This window comes from Panicum virgatum, chromosome 7N, assembly GCF_016808335.1.
Source record: "Panicum virgatum strain AP13 chromosome 7N, P.virgatum_v5, whole genome shotgun sequence".
Classification (NCBI taxonomy): domain Eukaryota; kingdom Viridiplantae; phylum Streptophyta; class Magnoliopsida; order Poales; family Poaceae; genus Panicum; species Panicum virgatum.
This window is the reverse complement of record NC_053151.1, coordinates 2,765,161-2,779,523: the sequence shown is the minus strand read 5'-3', so window position 1 is coordinate 2,779,523 and position 14,363 is coordinate 2,765,161. Positions and strand designations below refer to the sequence as shown.

Below are 14,363 nucleotides of genomic sequence, written 5' to 3'. Positions count from 1 at the left end.
GAGAAGATAGAGGGACACCTCTCGTAGAGTCGAGGGTCATGCTAGTTGTCTAGGGGCTTCCCTAGCTGACGTGGGAACCTTGCAAGGAAGACCACGTCGGAGTTCTGGAGCTAGGATCATCAAGATCAAGGTAGGGCCCCGGTTGTGATCTTGTGATGTACAATCATTCATGGTAAAGTTACTTGTGATTCCGAATTTTTAGCGACCATGTTCTCTCTTTTGATTTCGTTCTTTTCTTTGGGTTTGCTTCATCCTAGATCTATTATCGAGATAGATCGCTTAGCATGATCTTGTAGTCATGGTGGCTAGAGGTTCATGGTGGAACTATCAAAGGGGGTTCGACTTGCTTCTGGGTGCTTTCGTCCAAAGGGGGGCGTCGTGACAGGGCGTTGCTTTAGTAGATGGGGGTATCGAAGGATCGGATTGGAGATTTTGAGTTCAAAGATGCTTTTCATTGAGATTCACATCTGTCTTGCTTCACTACATCTGGCTTGAACTACAACATATACATGATCTAGGTGATCTAGATTGGTTATCTCTAGCTTTCTCTTGCTACCTTCGGTGTTTGCTGTTTTTAGTAGATTAGATTTGTTTTACACCACCTCAACACAAAGGATTATCTATGTTAGTAGATTGTCTCTTGTATCTTTGGTTCCGTGGATTGATAAACCTTGGGGGAATACTCTAAGGGAAAAGCTACAAGATCCCGTGCACTTGTGGCATATAAATTTGGGCGCTAAGGAGCGTCAACAGCTCTCCATGTGCTCCAGAGGACGCTAGCACCAAGTTTGTCACCCAATGTGGGGTTGTTGTTTTGGTGAGAATTCCGATCACCACAAGACTCTGGAAATCGAGCAATCCAAAAGAACAACAACACGTCATGCCTCCACACAAGAAGGAAATGCTATGGAGAGAACTGAAGGATATGTTCACTCTTCTAGAAGGAGTAGATGAAGAACTTGTGAAGCAATGTGCCTTGAGGAAGATGGCCCTTGCATTTGCAACATTCAAGAAGAAGTTGTTTGCCAATTACATCAAGAAGAATAAGGAACCGAATTGGGACGATCTTCCTCAGGTTAAACCTTACTGGAAGAAGTTCAAACAGTACAAGCTATCCGAGAATGCGGAGGAAAAATCTAAACAGGCCAAGAAGAATGCGGCAAACAAGAAATACAGCCACTACCTTGGGGTGGTTGGGTATAAGAAGGTAGTTAGGAAATGGCAGAAGACGGAGCAGGACCTTATGGATAGAGGCATCCAGTCGGCGACTTGGGACTAGCCAGATAGATCGAAGTGGTGGTTATTTGCTAATGGTGTGACATTGAACCAATCATATGGATCTTTGGTCGTGCCTGAGCAAATGCAAGAAGTGGCCTGCGATCTGGTCACAACAGTAGATGAGGCCAAACAAGGAACATTCCAGCCTCAAAGGGAGAATGATGAGCTGACCAGGGCGTTAAAGAATCCCGAGCACCCTGGACGAGCCTGTGGCATCGGCGTGGTCCCATGGAAAGTTGCTTGGGCCGGAGATAGCTCATACAAGACTCATCGAAAGAGCAAGGTAGAACAGGACGAGAAAATCCGTGCCTTACAAGAAGAGATGAACAAAAAAAGTTGCATAGCTAGAATCTCAGATGGACGCAAGGGACAATGAGGTAGAGCAGCTTGCTCTGAGCCAGCAAAGGGCCACTGCTGGGTCACAGACAGATGTTGTGATAAGCCCATCCTCTCAGTGATGCAGCAGCTGTGCATCCACCGCGGCGCCCAACGTACCAGCTGAGCACCCCAAAATTGAGACAGCAGCAGACCAGAGGTACCCAGTGGATGATATCACAATTCCAATAGCATGTGAGCTACATGTGCGAGCTAAGAATATATCCGTTCATGTAGCATACGGGTCGGCCCTACTAGTGATTCCTAGTAGTACAATTCATGGAATGCCGATACCCCCTGGCTACTCCTCCGTCACAGTCGAGCAAATAGTTGGACCGAATGGGGACAATGAGAATCTCGAGCTCAATTTTGTTGGAGGGGATGGAGAGAAGACATTGGGAGACGCACTCCACGGAATTGTTCTATGGCGCAAGGCCGACATCAAACTTATCGGAAACACAGCGGCTCCCATGGATCCCCGTTCTCCGCCCGACGCAGTTAATGATGATCGTGTTCCCTCTCCGCAACCTCCCTTACCACCGTCTCCATCTGGGCAAAGGGCCAGGAGTACTCCAACTCCTCCAGCATCGGATAAAGGAAAGAAAAAGACAACATCCCTCCCACAGGCTAGGCCCACAAACAAGAAGCAGAAAAGGGTCGAAAAGAAAATAGGACCTCAGAAGAAATTAGCTTACGAGATGACCGCCAAGGAAACGAGGGAGGTAGATGACCGCCAAGGAAAAGAGGGTACCAGTAGATCAACAAATAGCAGCAAAGGTTTACGCATGCCTGAACAACCCACCACCACCGAAAAAACTACCCTCGGACCACGACCGGACGCTAATAAAGGCACACCAGCAGAGAAATAAGAAAGTGGAAAGACTGTTCCTCGGCTAGGCACACAACAAAAGGAACTCGAGCCCTTCCTGGTGCCGAGGGAGCCAAACCAACACGAGGCGGAATTTCTTCTCGAAACAGGATTAACGCTTGAGCAGGCAATAGGGAGGACGGAATTTCTTCTCATAACAGGATTAACGCTTGAGCAGGCAGCAGGGAGAAACCTGGTCGCTCCAGTTGTTGCTGTTCCATATAAGCTTGGAAAACCTTTTGTCACCGAGGAGGAGGAGATCAGTCTAGGCACGCAGATGTACAATTTACATAAAGGGTACCCGCGGATGTCGAACGGTGAAACGAACATGTTTGGAGTTAAGTATCGCGACCAGGATTTCTTCCGCGGGGAGGACGACTTCTGGGTGGACTTCGAACTTCTACATCACATATACTGTCGACAAGCCCTCGACGTCTCTATCATCACCACTTGGGTTCTGTAAGTATCACTAATATCTAGATAAATACTTTTTGCTAACCATCGACATAAGTATCTTTGTGCACTATATAATTTGTATTTTATCATTCAGTATGGAGCTTCAAAGATGCCGAAAAGAAGGATGACAGCATCAAGTGGGCTTCATGAGTCCATTGCTAGTCAACCAAAAAGTTCTTAACTTAAAGTACAAGGAGACGTGTCAAAATATGTACAATTCCCAGAATAGGCAACATTATAAATCCTATATAATGATACCTTACAACTATGGGTAAGTCTTGATCGACTCGTACCACTTTTATTTTTCTAAATAAATGCTAACTCTAATGGATGTATATGTGCTTGTGTATCTATATCTGCAGTTATCATTGGATTTTGCTTGTACTTTGCATAGAGAGCGGCAATCTTGTAGTGTTTGCTCCATGAGGTGCCCAAAGTCCGCAATGCAACACTTCATAGACCCATTGAACAGGTAAGTACAATTTGCACAATCAAATCCTCTTCATTTTTAGATCAATTATTCAACATCAAACTTAATTTTATGCAGGGTGTGGAAACAATTTGTAAAAAAACAAAGGAGCCAGTCAATGGAAGTCAGAATTGAACGTTAGAATGGATTTTTCGGTATGTTGGGTCGCGAACATTTTTCTAAGTAATCTCAATTGTTCTGTATAGGCATAAACAAATATTGAATAACTAATTTATTTCTCCTACAGTGTGCGAGACAAAAACAAGGAACTGATTCGTGTGGGTACTACGTATGCGAGTTCATGCACGGTCTAACTCCATGCGGAAGGGCCACTGCAGAGGATCAAATAGTATGTACAAACCGTTCACAACTACATTTTTCTAATTATACAAACATGATGAATTAATATATCAATCTTTTTTCCTCAAAATGATAGATGAGTCAAATCTTCGACCCAAGTTTATGATGTCGATCGGATTAACGCCGTGTGCGAGCAGCTCGTAGGATTCATTATGAGGGAGATCCTGGATCCTAGAGGCAAGTTCTATCACGACGGTCACATGAATAGACTGCCTGCATTGACGTCGTGAGGGCCTAGTATTTGCTCTATAAACATGACTTGTATATTTGTAAATATTTGTTAACGTGATGTCGTGTTGTTTGTATATTTATAAATATATTAGTATAGCTAAATAACTTAATTATATGTTTGCCTTTGACTTTTAGTTATTTTCGAATATTCTTTGAACTCGAACACGATCAATGGACGTATAGTACTGTACAACTCGGGTACGCGTAGCAATTCTGAAAGAATAAACAGTAATAAACAAATTAAATAAAACTGGATTTGGGAGAAATGAGGAAAACACATTGGTACCGGTTGGAAAGACCAACCGGTACCTCAAAGGCTGCCACGCTGACGCAAGCGAGCATCCTCTTTGGTACCGGTTGGTATTTCCAACCGGTACCTATGGTGGCCTTGAGCACCAGGTAAAATACCCGGTGTCCTAAACCGACCCCAAGGGTCTCGGTTTCGGGGTACCGGTTGGAAAACCAGTGCCTATGGCCCTTTCCAACGGGTTCCCATAGCCCTTTTTCTAGTAGTGTCATGTACATATACGCAATAGCGTACACATAAACCCTATGTTAGTCATAGTAACTACCTTCAGAAGGTACGTATGTATACACATATGTATGCCCACCGAGATCCTGTACACGTGCACCCTTTAAACCCTCCTATGTATATGTATATACACTAACATGCATACACATAAGAGTGTGTATAAGCCCAAATATAAGGTAGTAGTAGTAGCCTTATAGTATATATGTACCCTTTCCAGTATATACGTATACACTTGTGTGTATATATGGATCTCCTACACACACAAGCATGTGCACTTATACACGTAGTATGCTGGCCAGATACTTTGTATCAGCTAGCACCTACACCTCCGATGACAAGCATGCATATATGTATACCCCAAAACCAAATTACCTTGGCGGCTGAATTGGAACCGCTAAGAAATATGATTTTTCCTTGGCTGTACTAATAAATAGCCAAGGAAATGTATATTCCTTGGCGGTTCGAAAAAACTGTCAAGAAAATATGCAATTTTCTTACAGTTCAGCTACGCCGCCAAGTAAATGTGCAATTTCCTTGGCAGTTCGGCTAAGCCGCCAAGTAATGTTGCAATTTCCTTGACATTAGGCTAAGCCGCCAAGTAAACATGCAATTTCCTTGGCAGTTGGGCTAAGCCGCCAAGTAATATGTAATTTTCTTGGCTGTTTCGCTAACCCGCCAAGAAAATTGCACATTTTCTTGGCGGTTTGGTGGCAAAAAAATACTTATTGGTACTTATTTTCGATTATTAACCTATATATGATACATGCTTGCTATATATTTTTTCACTTGTTTAGTATCTAAATTGACTTAACATATATGATATGCTTATTTTAACTTAAATATATATGACATACAGTCCTGATGTCTTGTTAAGTTCCCTAACACACATAGAACATGTCTTGTTATGCTTACTAATTCATGTGCACTACAAGAAATATGGCCATCAATGATGTTTTGTTCACGACAATAGATGAAAACGTCATTAGTTCATTCCATTTTATGACATTTCGAAGGAGGTGGTATGGTTTAGTGACAAAAATGATATGTTCGTTATTAAGACTATATAGAATCATTATAAACTATTTCAATATCGTACTATTTCATCATTAATGTAACATTATAACTTCATATTTTCTAGTACTAGAGTAAATATAAGATTGTGTCCAAATTTGAGGTGCATATGAGATTGAAAATATTATGACATATTCAAGTCTTAAAGTTTGACTTGAGAGTTATAAGAAACTATGTGAGAGATGTATCCTTTTGTGAACAATGTATTGTCACACTTTATGGAAACCATTTAAGTTTTTTATGGAAAGATTATGCACCAAAAATATGTTTTCATGCCGATTTGTAGAATTGTTTGACAAAATTTAGATATTATTGTAATTATTACGTGGTAATTTGGAGATAGAAGTTTGAGTTATTCCTAGATGACAATTAAATTTTCCATCAATCTTCAAGATATATGTTACAATTCAACAAATGAGCCTAAATATGATTTTTGTACATTTTTTCAAAATTTATATGAGATACACATAGTTCAACTTGAAATTGTTTCTAATAAGCACGTAGATAATCATTTAAATGATAGAAAATAGCAAATGTGTCCAAAAATTGTTGACACTTCTAAGAGACAACTTATATGTAGTATAATGTATATAAAAAATATATTGGTATATATACGATAATTTTTTTATATATCACTTCACAATGGTTAAATAAAATAAAAATAAAAACATTAAGCAAACAAGACCCATTTCAACCCGATTGGTCCAACTAATTTTAGCCATCCATCTCTGATCTGATGGCTCTTATCGCGCTCCCTTGGTATAAATACGACGAAACCCTAGCTCTTCCTCGCTCTCGGCCTCTCACTCATCTCTGTCTCCTCCCCGGCCCCGCCCACATCTCCGTCCCCATCCTCTCCCCAGTCCCCACACGACAGCTCCCCTCCCTAGCTCCCCGCGCCATACTCCTCCGACTTCCGGCCACATCCTCGTCGCCCCCTCGGTGACCTGCGCGCCGCAGCGTGATTCCCGTACGGAGCCCGGCCACCGAGCCACACAGCCTCGCCTCTCCATATATACACCCGCCGTGCTTCCCAGCGGCGCCGCCGCCGTCGTCAAGCGCCTCTCCGGCGACGTCGCCGCGGGCCTCTCAAGCGCGCTCCTGCCGGCACGGAGCTCGTCTGCACGCGGCAGGCCGTGCTCGACGGAGCCAGCCCGCTCTGCTCTCGCCCACTTGCGACCGGCCGAGCTCGCCGAGGCCTTCCTGCACGGACCTCGCTGCACGTGGTGGCGGAGCTCGCCAGAGCCTGCCCCGCGCTCCTGCCCGCTCGTGCGGAGCTTGCCCACATGCGGCGGCGGAGCTTGGTAGAGCCTGCAGTCGCAGCTCCCGCCCGTCCGCGGCCGGCTGATTTCGCCAACCCGCTTGCCGTTGGAGAAGTAGAGCAGATTAATGGGGCAGTAGCTCCTGCTATATTCTTGCTATGGAGAGCAAACGGCGGAGGGAGGATGCGTGCTGCCATGCTGGGGAAGAAGCAAGTGGCGGTGATTGGAGAAGTACAGCAGATCGATTGGGCAGCACCTCTGATTTGATGCATCGAAGAGCAGATAAGGGAAATTTGAGGGGAAGAGAAATCAAGAGATGGTGCAAGCTAGTTTGACAAAATAGCAATCTGTCTTTTTTTTTAAGTGCGTGCAGTAAGGTTCGTTCAGCTTTCCATTCATTATGCTACACTATTTCAGTTTTTCTTTATAGAAGCTACTACAAATCATGATAGGAGATAGCAACCGCGTGATAACAGTAGAGCACCACAGTTGTGTTGAACTGGATATTTTTTTAAGGCTGTGATGTTCAGTCGTGCACACATTGCTCATGCTTTTCTTTTTTTCCTTGAGCGTTGACTTGGGGTTGGGATATTGTGCACACCGTACTTGGGCATGCTACCATTGTCTCAAAATCATATTGTGCACAAAATTAGTTGCAAGATTTACTTCCCTATAAATTTAGTGATAGTATGATTCAGTCTGTGCAATACTGCATATCTGTAAAGTGCTTTTGTAATTGTGTGCTCTGCTAATCTGTTATCCGAATCTGCTATTGGCTAACAAATCTTATCTATGATTAACCATTGAACCAGTGACTGTTGTGTATGGAAGTAAGGATTGCTAGATACTCTTGTTGTTGTATCGCTCGTCCTTTCTGTCGATGTTAGGATGTTGGACTAATACCTTTGGTTTACATTGACTAGTTTGAAAAAAAAAGTATAGGCAACCTGCTATGATCATAACTTGGTGCTCATTTCTTGGATTATATAACTCTTTATGTTAGGTAATAACCGCCTACTCTGTCTAATTATGCCATTTTTTAGGTGATTGGCAGGACTATGATAGTACATCACTACCAGAAAAAGGAAGACTCCTGATGGCCAAAAACCGTCAGGAATTATCGGAATACCGATAGGAATGCAATTCCTGACGGCCAACCGTCCAGAATCTGCCGACAGGAATTGGTAGTCAGGAAAGACTACCCTTTACTGACGGTTGGCCGACAGGAAAGTTTTCCTGACGGGAGTTCCTGACGAAAAACGGGAGGGCTAGTCTGGGTTACATACCTGACGGGCAGCCGTCAGGAATCTATGGTTTTGGCCGTCAGGAAATCAACTATTAGCAATAAAAAAAATTACACGAGCGGAACTACATACATCAAATTCAGTTTGTATGCTAGTTCCATATACATGTCCATCATATACATATATCAGACTGTCATCCAGCAAGCTATTGGATTAGAATGAATAAATGACTACAAGATATACAATTTTTCAGATCTACAAGTCCTTGTATATATACGACTCATGTCTAGTCTTCAAAAGTTACATACAGATCAATACAATGCTAGGTCAAGGAAACTAAAGTTCAGTTCACCTTTGAAGTTGAATAAGTCAAGTATCTCAGCATCCCTCTCTACATCTGAGCTTGGTCTGTCCTGAAAAGAAGAGTTCCAAAACTCACTTTGAGAGGGAAAATGAGAAGCTGCGGAAGGAAAATAATGGTCTTCTAGCGTGTTGTGCCGGTAATGTGAATCGCTGTTCTAATCATATGTGCAAATAAAAATACATATTGCTGAGCTATCACTGGTAACAGGCATTGGCTACTAGAGAACTGTACTATGACGCATTAGCTCAGGAAACTGCAGCAAACTTGATACTTAATTTGTAAATGCTATCACATATATAGAAATTAAGGATACAACTTTCTATCTCTTTGGACTAAGAAACATAAGTAGAACTAATCTGTTGTGATGCAGGATCCCATGACCTCTGAGTGGTTAGTAGTTTTGCTCCAAATATTTTTCTGTTGTTTGTTTCATCTGCTTTGGTTCCTAAGATGAAAAATAGTACTGAAAATGGAAGCCGAGAGCAGTTCTTTTGAAGGACTGAATAGTCATCGATATATCCAATCTGGCCTGTAACTAGCTGTTTCATACCATGTTAGAGCTATTACCATTCTAAAAAGTAAAAAGGACTGATTAATGGATAGGATATGCTAATCATATGTCTTATGTACTTCAAGCCAAAATCTAGTGCTAACCTTTTTACCTTTTGCCACATAGTAGCAACCAAATTAAATGGCCAGCAAGCCTTGCTTTCTTGCTGTCGTCATGCATAGCCCAGCACTGTGTTAAATCAGTTGTTACCTATTCAGCCAAGTCATGCATAGTACACCATGAGTAATTATAAGAATTAAAGAATGGCTATTGAATTGTTGTTTAGAGGTTGGTTCAGTGGATGCAAATGAATATAAGCAGAGATTTCCTATCCAAACACCATGAGTAATTCAATCAATGCAAATTGCACTATTCTTTCCTTCCATCAGTGTTATTGTGATAGCAAGCAAAACATTGCAAACATGATTTATCTTGCATATCCATCAGTGTTATGGAGAAGGAGCCATCATGGCTATCTGCATTTACCAATCAGTTCATATTGTGCTTTTTACCTGATCAAGTGATGAGATGACAAATCATAGTAGTGCACACAGCTATCAATCTGCTGCCCTGAAATTGAATTGAATTAGTTCAGATATTTTCATGAACAAATACTACTATGCTTCCTTTGCCATCTTGGTAATAGATTTGTTCATTGGAAAAACTAGGTTAGAACAGTAATGAAATAAGTTAAGAAATATAGTCATATTCCCTTTCCATAAATGCAACTGTTTCACCCAAACTGGTAGTGCATGATGTCGATTTACTTCACTCTGAGAGACCTGAGGCGAAGAAGGGCTGGGCTGCTGGAGGCTCTCTGTTTGTTCAAGGTACAACATGCAACCAGAGTGAAACTAAAAGAGAATCTTTTATTCTCTTAGATTCAAACCGGAGTGAAGCTATCTTTTTGCAGGAATCATTTTGACGACCTGGACAAGGAAGTTCGCTGTGGTCTGTAGTGAGATGAGGGTAATTGTGAGTCTAGATAATTTTGTTAACTGATAGTGAGTTGTGTATTAGAATTTAGATGCATGGGTTTACTCGAGGATTATATTGTAGGGTAAATGAATTTGCTTATCTAGGAGATAAGCCATGTTATTGCTTATGTAAGCTTTTGATGTATGTGCTAAGATGAGTTGACAAAATGCATGGTTAATTAATTGAATGTGTGTAATTAAAAAGCGATTGGTATATTTTTTTTTGTTGATAGTATGTGTTTTCTTGGCGGTTGGCGGCCAAGAAAAGGGTTGCCAAGGAATCAACTATACATCTTGGCGACTGAGGGCTGCCAAGATAACATATTTACTTGGCAGTTGCAGGCTGCCAAGATAACCACTTTACTTGGCGATTGCAGGCTGCCAAGGTAAACACTTTACTTGGCGGTTCTCCGCTGCCAAGAAAAGCTGTTAACTTGGCGGTGAAGTAGAACCGCCAAGAAAATGATTCTTGGCTGCCAAGAAAATGATTCTTGGCTGCCAAGAAACTCTTGCGGATTTTGCTTGGCGGTTGGCTACCAAGGACAATTACCTTGGCGGTTTTCCTATATTCCTTGGCAGTTTTTGGCTGCCATGGCAATTCCGTTTTCTGGTAGTGTATATATATGCATGTAGGAGCACGGACACCCACACACCCACAAAATCTAGGTTAGGCATATACCCCGACTAGGTAAACATTCTAGGATAGCTACGAAATAGGTTAATAATTTGATCTGGTTTTCGCTAAGTAGCCACAGACCTGCAGTGGTAGAGTCGCTCTCTTGTTGTTTCTCTCTTATGTTGGAGTTTAATTTGGATTTGGAGTTCCTTCGAGTTTGATTTGGTTTTATCATTGACACGCTTATTGACGTTATTAATATGTAGGTTAGACATCCGAGAGTGCGTCAACGAGGAATCAAGGAAGCTTGGAAGGAGTCGGAGTCTGGGGCATGATTTGGAGGAACCACAGGAGATCAAGATTCGTCGACAGAAGAACATGGTCTACGGCAATCCATCCGAGGCAAGTCTCAACGTCCCATTTGGTCATATTGATCCTATGCTTGCAATTAAAACTTGCCAACATTGAACTTGATAGATATAAGATTATATGCTATTTTATACTACATTCAAAACCGTTGATCTAGTTATCACCTGTTTGCGGAGCCGTACCTTGATGTTGATATCTATTTCCTTGTTAACCCTGGGATTTCCCATCATTGCTATGGCAATGTTGGATGATCCCTTGATCTTAGTATTCTTAGGATAATTACTGCATCTATATCCACTAGGGGATGCTGCCTATTTGCCGTGTGCCGCAGGCACATGCGGCACACGGCAAAGTCAGGTTTGCACACGGCAAAGGCTTTGCCGTGTGTTGCACACAACAAAGTCCTCATGGCAAATAGGAACCGGCAAAGAGAGGTTTGCCGTGTGCCTTTTCTCACGCACTCAGCAAAGAATCTTTGCCGTGTGTTATTTAGCACTCGGCAAAAAAAATCAGAAAAAATAAAAAAAACAGCACCACCATGTCCTCGCCGGCGCGCGCCGCCACCACCACCACGTCCTCGCCCGTGCCGCGCCGTCAGCACCACCACATCCTCGAGACCGCGCTGCTGCAGCTCCACCACCCCGCTCCCACCCTGCTTCGCCAGATCTGAGGGGAAACAGCCACTCACCGGCCTGCGCCGCCGCCATTGCCCCTCGCTCGGCCGCCGCTCCCTTCGCCCGGCCGCCGCCGCTGCTCCTCGTGCCGGCCGCCACCACCACCGCTCCTCGCCCTGCCGCCGCCGCCGCTCCCCGCCCGGCCGCCACCGCCGCTCCTCGTGCCAGCGAGCTGCGCCGCCACCGTGCCTGCCCCGACCGTCGTCCGCTGCCGCCAGGGGAAAGAGCCACTCACCGGCCTGCGCCGCCGCCATTGCCCCTCGCTCGGCCGCCGCTCCCCTCGCCCGGCCGCCGCCGTTGCTCCTCGTGCCGGCCGCCGCCACCGCTCCTCGCCATGCCGCCGCCGCCGCTCCCCGCCCGGCCGCCGCCACCGCTCCCCGCCCGGCTGCCGCCGCCGCCGCTCCTCGCACCAGCGAGCTGCGCCGCCACTGTGCCTGCCCCGACCGTCGTCCGCTGCCGCCACCCCTTGCCCCGCCGCCGCTCCCCACTACAGCGAGGGGCGAGGGAAGGGGGGAGGAGAAGGGCAGCAAGCAGAAGGAGCAGGCCACATGCCGCGCTGATGGGGAGAGGGAGAGGAGATGTGCACCGCGCCGATGGGGAGAAGGAGAGGCCACCGATGGGGAGAAGGAGAGGAGCGGCCGGTGGAGAGGATAAGGGAGGAGAGAAGGGATGAGCAGAGGGGTAGGTGGGGAGGAGTGGATAAGGGCGGTGTTTGATTTTGTAATAAAGGGAGGAGAAATAGGCGCGGGTGCCGGTGGGAGGAGAAAAAAATTTGGTTCGCTGAGTGTTGGATCTAGACACTCGGTGGGAGGAGAGATATTTGCTGAGTGTAAAAAAAACACTTGACAAAGAATTTATTTGCCAAGTGTTTTTATTTTACCGAGCGTTTTTCACTCAGCACTCGGCAAAGAGGTTGTTTACCGAGTGCCCGATGGATTGCACTCGGCAAACAATTTAGCACTCGGCAAAGATCCGATTTCCGGTAGTGATATCTTCGGAGATGCCTTTCCCAGATTAATACCGAGTCACCACTTTTATAAACAAGTGGTGTGCGGTGTCAGTTCTTGCTGGTGTACGTTTGCGAGTAAAACTGGGTGGGCTGGTGTTAATGAAAGCTGGGTGGGAAGAAAACCTATTTTGATGGGGGCGAGTAGAGCCTCATGTTGATGGGGCACTACTGGAAACGCGAAGGGTCCTGACGGTATAGGCCGACCGTCAGGAGCCCGATTGGCAGAGCCCGCAGCCCGCACCAAATCGCCACAAAGGAACCTGCTTCTCAAATCTTATCCTCTCTGCTCCACCCCCGGCTCCTTAGAAACGTAGGCCACCGCCGCCGCCATCGCCGTTCACGCTCCTCCGTCCGCCTTCGCCTCCCCCTGCCCACGAGGTCCCCTTCGCGCCACCGCCGCCTGCCTCCAGGCCCACGCCACCTCACTCGAGATCCTCTGCCTCCGCCTCTCTCGAGATCCTCACGACCCTAACCCTAGGGGCCACCTCCGCACCGGCGCCGTGCTTGCCGGCTGGATCCACGCCGGAGCCGCCTTCTCCGACCTCGGTACTGGGTGGATCTGCCCCGACACCGCCGCATCCTCCTCCTTGACCTCGGGCCAACGCTGCTCCTCCCCGACCTCGGCTCCGGCGATGCTCATCCCCGACCTCGGGCCAGCGCTCTCCTCCCCGAGCTCAGGCCAGCGGTGCAGATATGTGTGCTTCTCCACCCCGTGCATTTCCTTCTTTGCATCATTAGTCGGAATTTTAATTTCATCTGTGATTTTTCAGTTAATCTCACCAACTACATCTTAGATTCTATACTTTACACTTTGATAGACTATCACATAGATCGTTCCCAGATGTAAATCGGTTTCAATTCTTGATGCAACTGTTGCCTCTTGGTGCTACACTAATAATGCACGGTTCTTCCTGTTCTATATGTTAGATCCATCGATGCTTCCTTTGACTCTTGCTCTAGCACATCTTTTTAACTCATGAAACCATGTTCAGGCTATAGGGTCTCAATCATCATGCTTCATGTTTATTTAGATGTTCATTTTGGCTTTTTGGTTGTTTCTTTCATATCTGGACATGTTAGGTCACAAGATTAAAATTCGAGTTTACTAGGGATATGTTCATTACATTTCTCCCCTGCTGTTCAAATTGATCAGCAATGCCTTAGTATCATGTAGATTTTAATTAGCTGTCCTTTTTTTAAGCTCTCGGAATCTAGATAAGTTTCTACAAATATATGTTGTAAATTTGCTAGAGATGTATATGGGACTACCTGCCACTGCAATTGGAGTCATTCTTTTCACAAGAGTTGCCAATTTGTTTTCCCTTGCCAAGATGCTTTCAACTAGGATGAGTTTTGATTATTAGTTCCAAAATTATTCATTTCATTATAAATCTGTACACAAGCTTGCAGGAGAATAATCATGCTTCAACCTATAGGTGCCATGATGATTTTTGTTTTAATGAATTTGAAGTACCAGACATATGGAGGCAACTAGCTCGAGTGTACTTGTAGGTTGGCAGAATGAAATTTATTTGCTAGTCATCGATATATATGAAGCATCACTATTGTACTTTGCTGGAATCTGGAAGTTGAGTGCCTCTGTTATATCCTAGTTCTTGTGTAGATCTTGATTCATGAGCTAGCTTTTTCTTTCTCTT

At 44.8% G+C, this 14,363-nt stretch overlaps 1 long non-coding RNA gene across 1 annotated transcript; it reads left to right on the top strand.

Annotated features, from left to right (window-relative positions):
- The first annotated feature begins 6,520 nt into the window (after positions 1-6,520).
- LOC120681972 lies at positions 6,521-10,163 on the top strand. The gene is made up of 2 exons (XR_005678152.1): positions 6,521-7,279; positions 7,946-10,163. It is a non-coding gene; the product is annotated as an uncharacterized LOC120681972 (long non-coding RNA).
- Positions 10,164-14,363: the final 4,200 nt, after the last annotated feature.